We start from the raw sequence: 7,022 nt of genomic DNA on the forward strand, positions 1-7,022 counted from the left end.
ATAGTTTGCTCGTTCTCTTCTCTCAATATGACAGAAATGTGGTGTGTTTCATGTTAGGAATAGAAGTCATCTGTAGGTCAGTGGACGCAGCCAGGCCCTGTGAATGGCAGATTTTTCACTCCTTTAAGTATATTTTGGTCTACGATGAGCTGAGGGAAACACGCAAGTCAACATGTTGAAATCTTGCTCCTAAATATGGTAGATGCAATATTTAATTTGTTTCAACGATGGAAGCTTTCAGTCCAGACACAGGTGACTCTTTACCTTTTTGTTTGCTTGTTTGTTTGTTATGCACGCTCCCTCCTTCATGCTCCACTGAAAGAAAAACAGTCTGAGGGCATAGGGAAACTTATCAGAAATAACACACGACATTGGAGTTTAAATAGTGATTTTCTTCTTTTAGCATTGGCTCTATAAACAATTATGTTATCTGTTATCAGGTGATGTTTATTTAATAGTAATTTTAGAAATTCCTATATTATAGTAATCAAGAAACTATAATGTATGAAAGGAATGGTCATGATTTATTTTGACAGAAATAGGTCTTAAAAATACATCCAAGGACTTTGCAGGGATAATAAGTATACGAATAGAGAAAAATTTTACATTGGTATTTGGTTAAAATTTGAAAAACATTAGCAGTATAACAAACTTGTGGAGTACAAAATGGATAATTTAGTGTTATGTGTTTCAAAGAAAGGAAATTGAAAAACAAAACAAAGCAATGAAAATCTTTAAAAAAAAAAAAAAAGGTTCTCATGCTCTGCTTCAGCAGCCCAGTATTCTGCCAGTTTGGATCCTGGGCGCAGACATGGCACTGCTCTCCAGGCCATGCTGATGCGGCATCCCACATGCCACAACTAGAAGGATCCACAACTCAAAGTGTACAATTATGTACTGGGTGCTTTAGGGAGAAAAAGGAAAAGTAAAAAATGTTTTAAAAAAAGAACAAGGCAATGATCTTTGTTTGCAAACAAGTTGCATCCCCCTGCAGAATAACATCTATTGTTCTGTTCACCACTGTCCTTCACTGACTTCACAGAAGTCCTAATAAAATGAGAAAACAGCCAGAAAAGACATGAGGTGGTTTATCAGGATATGCCTGCTCCATACAAGTTGAAAAGTAAGTCTAACATTGCGTTTTCTAGCCATCTGGGAACATTTTACATTAAATTTCACATTGATTTTATAATTTATTTCAACCCAATCTTGTGGAGTAAGTATACTTGCTCCTATTTTACCAATTGTGAACATTAAGGAAATGCACTTCATGGGCCAGCCTGGTGGCGCAGCGGTTAAGTGCGCACGTTCCACCTTGGTGGCCCGGGTTCACCGGTTCAGATGCCTGGTGCGGACATGGCACCGCTTGGCAAGCCATGCTGTGGTAGGCGTCCCAGGTATAAAGTAGAGGAAGATGAGCACGGATGTTAGCTCAGGGCCAGTCTTCCTCAGCAAAAAAGAGGAGGATTGCAGCAGTTAGCTCAGGGCTAATCTTCCTCAAAAACAAACAAAAAACAAACAAAGAAAATGTACCTCATGCATGCTGTAAAAAACCTAGGATTAGCACTCAGATGTGTAGTACTTTCTATTTTAATGCTTTGGGATTGAAAAATGTGTATATTCCTTTGTCTTTGTGAATTGTAAGATGACATAATATGAAGACAGGAGTTAGTAAATTTAACAGAAAATAAACTGAAAATTATACCAAATCAATTGGCTTTTTAAAACATGATGAATTTAGCCAACAAATGAATTAAATAATTAAAAAAATTTATTTATACAGGGTAATGCATCAAATTGGACCCAACTTCTTCATCACTGCCTTCACTGATGAGCATTTCAATATGCCCTTCTCAGAAGCAAACATGAGGATATAATTGGGTGGGTTCTATTTTCCAAAATATTGCATTTAGGAGATATAAATAAAAACTGAAATGCCAGAATTGCCATCAGATGTCTATTCATACACAATCCAGGTGAAGAATGCAATGTTTATATTGATGGGCTACACAGGTGATTTTGAAGTGCAAGTCTTCCAATTTTTGCTATTTCTGGAAATCTATCTTTTCTCTCTGATAGGAAATTTAGGACTGGTTGTATTGGTCATTGGGGGTTCATGGCTTCACAACACTATGTACTCTTTTCTGAGTAATAGCCCATTCTTGGAGTCATGCTATTCTTCAGTTGTTGCCCCAAAAATGTTAATCAATTTCCTGTTAGAGAAGAAAATTATTTCATTCCTTAGATATGCAGCATGGATATCTACATTTTCTACGTTATTTTTGGGACCACAGAATGCTTTCTCTTGGCTGCAGCGGCATGTGATTGCTGCTCAGTTAACACGGCAGTCAGGGTCGATGTGTAGCTCATCACTGCCTCCTGTGTGGGTGGCATTTTCAATGCTTCAGTGCACACAGGGGCTGCATGTAGCCGATCCTTCTGTTCGTCCAATGAAATTAGACTTTTCTTTTGTGACATCCCTCCTGTCCTTGCCCTTTCTTGTTCTGACATATGAGAAACCCATCTGCTAGTCTTCTACTTTATGGGATTTATTGAGATAGTCACTTTCCTGATTGTCCTGATTGCCTATGATTTCATTCTTTTGGCCATTCTGAGGATACATTCTGCTCAAGGGAGATGAAAAGTCTTTTCTACATGCAGCGCTCACCTAAATGGAGTGACAACTATTATGGAGCAATCTTCTTCATCTATGTAAGACCAAGTTCCAGCTACTCTTTGGGCCAGGATATAATAGTGTCAATATTTTACAGCATTGCCATTCCCATGTTGGATCCCATCATCTACAGTTTAAGGAATAAAGAAAGATGTACAAGAGGCAGTGAAAAGAGGGTTTGGGAAAAATTGGTTTGTCAATAAAGTATTCTCTTCCCACAAACCATTAAATTGAAATCAATTAAGATTAATGTTCATTGTCTTCATAGCAAAAATTTATGATAAAAGTGTATTTTTTTAGGCGTTAGTGCTCCTCTCTTCTTCTCAGAAATTTTTAAGTAAAGATCATAGTCAACTCACTACCTATGGAGTTTTTATACATGCAGAAAATCGTCATCCATCTGCTTTTAAGTTTATTTATATATTAAACACACAGACATATATCCGTATGTATATACATATATATGCTGATACTGGTTGTATTGTTTTGCTACGACTGCCTTAATAGAGTACCAAAAACTGGATTGCTAAACAACAGAAATTTGTTTTCCCACTCGTCTGGTTGTTAGGTGTTGGAGGGCAAGATGCTGGCATGGTTGCTTTTGTCTGAGGCCTCTCTCTCCTTGACTTGCAGATAGTCATCCTCTCCTTCTGTTTTCACATGATCTTTCTCTTGAGTGTCTATATCCTTCCCTCTTCTTCTTATAAGGTCAACAGTCATATTGGATTAAGGCCCACCATAAATTCTAATTTTGGGATAATTACCTCCTCACATTATCTCCAGATAGAGTTACATTCTGAGGTAGTAGGAGTTAAGACCTCAACATATAAATACTGGTTTATTTACACACACACACTGGCATATATTGTAAGTGTTAAATTGTAAGTATTATCTTTCATTTCCACATCACTCAAGTTGGATAGGCTCCCACAGTTGCAATCAAAAGTAACTTTAATTATATCTGACTTGCTTGAGCAAGTACCAACCAACCAATAACAAACCCACAGGGTGCACAATTCACTCCACTCTCCATGGGGTCACTGGCATCTGACTCCAGTTCCCAGCGCTCTGCTCCACCCTTAGATCCATGCATTGGCAGCAATCTAATCCCAGCCTGTGGTTTGGGGACCACAGAGAATGGGTTGAAATTCCTGGAGTCATTACCACACTGTTTTGAGGGTGCATTTCTCCTGCTTTTACTATTTCATCCAGATCATGGACATCGAAGCTGTTCTTTAATTCCTCACAGAATACGGAGACTAGACATTAGCATTTATCAAGATTATACTTAAACTCAAGAATGAGAAAACTCAAGCACAATTCAGAGAAGGAAGCACAGCTGGCTGGCAGATTGGGCTCTTTTCACAATTGAGCCCCAGCATCTTTATGGGTTTCACTACAAGTCTGGTCCTGACTCAGCTTGGGCTCTGTATTTCTTTTGACCCTAAGCCCTCTGTGATGCCCTTGAAGATGCCACCTCTCCTCAGTGTCCAGGCCCAAGAACCAAGGTACAGAGAAAGCCTCTACTATGTACATATTCAGCCCTGTTTCCAACAGACCTTATTTGCGTTGCAATGACGTGTCTTCTTCAAAGTTTATTATAAGGGTTAATGTTTTTTCTCCCTGCCTTTCTTTCATCATCACTGTGGTTATTATTATTTTGTGAAAACTCAGAAAGTTCCAACAGAACAGTCTCCTGGATCATAGAGTGCCACTTTGGAATATTTCCCTAAAGTGGGAATATTAAGCTTGAATAACACCTCAACGGAACAAATATAGAGCATCTCTTACCACAATAAGTTCCCCGCACAATTCTTCTGTGTTTCTTTTCTCCCGTGTGGAGGCTCTGCACACTGCTATTTACACAATTCCTCTCTTTAAATGTCTCTTGCTACTGAGATCTCACTGACCGCATTGCAGTAATTGCAATTTCCCTCCCTCGCAGCCCCTCACAGTTCATCTTCCTTAAATTCTCACGTTGCACTTACCATTATTTTACATAAAATGTTTTAAAATTTATATTTGATATATTGCCTAATATGCCTACCAGAGCCTGGAACACTAACACATATCGTTGCTCAATAAATATTCATTTAATGAGTGTATATTTCAGTTAGGAAACTGTAAAAGCAGTTTATTGAATCCACTTTAGAGATATATATGAAATAGAAAATATCATTTTTCACTTAAATATTCATGATTGTTTTAGCTTTTCTGGTTTATTTTTCCATTTGTATTTTCCCTGGTCCTTCTGTGGTCTCTTTACTCTCCTTTCTAGCATTCTGATTTGGATTTGGGTTTTCCGGTGGCCCCATGTCATGGCATCCCACATATTTTACTCTATCACACTTTCATTATCAATATTTCTAACATGTGTCCTTATTCTCTTCGAATTAGGAGTAGTTTCACAATTCGTCTTCCAATGGATAAATAGAATCATTTGAGAAGTTTTTTTAAAAATATTGTTATTTATTTCAAAACAGAATGCAGTGTGTGTTATTTTCTGTATTCAGACCTTAGTTTTTGCTAAAATTGGCATTTTCCATAAATGCTGCACATAGTCTTTTAAAGAAAGAATCCTCTCGTATTGTGGTCGTCATTTAATACATACTTATCTATAAAAACATCTTATTGCCTGAGTAGGAATTCTGTTATGTCCTCATTAGCGCTTGGTTAACTAAAAATATGTAAAAGAGGTATGTGAGGTTTTCCCAACGTTAGAATGCTTCTATTTCTGTCTTTGGTTCTCTGCTATGAAAAGTTTCCTGATATTTGTTGCTACAATACTATTTGCATAGATAACACTTACTACTAAGTCTTCATTGTGAATTACTGTCTATCATTAAAAAGTATCCTTTTTTGTTTATTTTGATGCTATTTTCTACATTCTATATTTCTTAATATTAATATTTAAACCAACACTTTCTTTTCATGTGTTTTGCCTAAATATATCTTTGCCCAAGCTTTTACTTTTACCTTTCTGAAACACTTTGTAATCTATTTGGATTTTAAAAACTGTACAGAATGTCTTTTCTTTTTTAAGGTACATTAGGTGCATTTTTAATTATAGCTAAATGTATATTTAGTTTTTGCTTTGTCGTAATGTTCATATTACAAATATACATCAAAGAAGCAGATATAAGCATATACACACAAAGTCACACATACACACAAATACATTTAAAAATTACCTTTATATTATCCTCACTGCCCTTTTTTTATATACAACCTCTGGGTTTCCCACTATGAGTAATATTGACATGTTACATTTAATAGTTAAAGTTCAGTTTTTCTATCTTTAATCCTATATTCATATTTGTCTTTTTTTTAGTTTTTTCAACTCCATTTTTAACTTGGCACAAAGTATTGCTTTTGAAAAATATTTTGTCAATTTATTTTGCCAGTCCTTAAAGGCAACAAAGTTTTTGATTTGAATTCTGAATAGGAAATACCGACTATAATATATATAATGGGGTACTGATCATTTTTTGCTGCCATAACTCTTTCAATAAGAAGTTTCAGGCCAGACCTGGTGGCCTCGTGGTTCAGTTCAATGCACTCTGCTTTGGCAGCCTGGGTTTTGTTCCCAGGCGCTGACCTGCACCACTTGTCTGTGGTGGCTCACACACAAAAAGAGGAAGATTCGTTACAGGCTCTTAACACCAGCCCTGATAGCAGTCCCCCCACATTGAACCCAGCATATACGGGGTTAAAACTAAAACCCACCACCCCCTTTCCTGCATCTCTAGCTCCACTCATATGTAAATACCTGTTTCCTTAACCTTTGGCTCCTTGAGCTCCTACAACCCGAGTAGGAGTTACAAATTGTTCAAAGCCCAGGTGGCCTGGAGTTGGAGGCACATGAAGCTTTAGCTAATCATGTGTCCTTGAGTTTGCCAGGAAAGCTGCTGTCTCAAGAATATCAAAGAGTGGAGTCTTCCCAGACCTCAACTTCTTGACTCCCAATGCTCGAATCCACTTCAATCAGGAAGACAAGATGGCAAGGCTGCCCACCTGTCATCCTCCTGTCTTACCATCCCCCCACCCCCCCACCCCCTAACCCCCACCCCCCAGATTGCTCCAAGCAGCCTCTCAAGGCCAAATTCAGGCTGGGGAAAATGCCGCCCTGCACAGCTACGTGAACCTCCTCCCCTACGCAAAACCCAAAGGAAAATTCTCTACCCGTTCCTTAGCAGGGAGCTAGCAAACTTGAGGCATCAGCCCTTGCTTTGCTCCCTGTGCCTGGCATAGTAAAGACTTTCCTCTTGCACTCAAGACTCTGTTCTCAGGGCGGCCCCGTGGCCGAGTGGTTAAGTTCGCGCGCTCCTCTGCGGGGGCCCAGGGTTCA

At 38.3% G+C, this 7,022-nt stretch overlaps 1 pseudogene; it reads left to right on the top strand.

The window, feature by feature from the left end:
- The first annotated feature begins 1,934 nt into the window (after nucleotides 1-1,934).
- Nucleotides 1,935-2,908, top strand: LOC139074963 (olfactory receptor 5T1-like; annotated as a pseudogene).
- Nucleotides 2,909-7,022: the final 4,114 nt, after the last annotated feature.

This window comes from Equus przewalskii, chromosome 12 (assembly GCF_037783145.1).
Source record: "Equus przewalskii isolate Varuska chromosome 12, EquPr2, whole genome shotgun sequence".
NCBI lineage: Eukaryota > Metazoa > Chordata > Mammalia > Perissodactyla > Equidae > Equus > Equus przewalskii.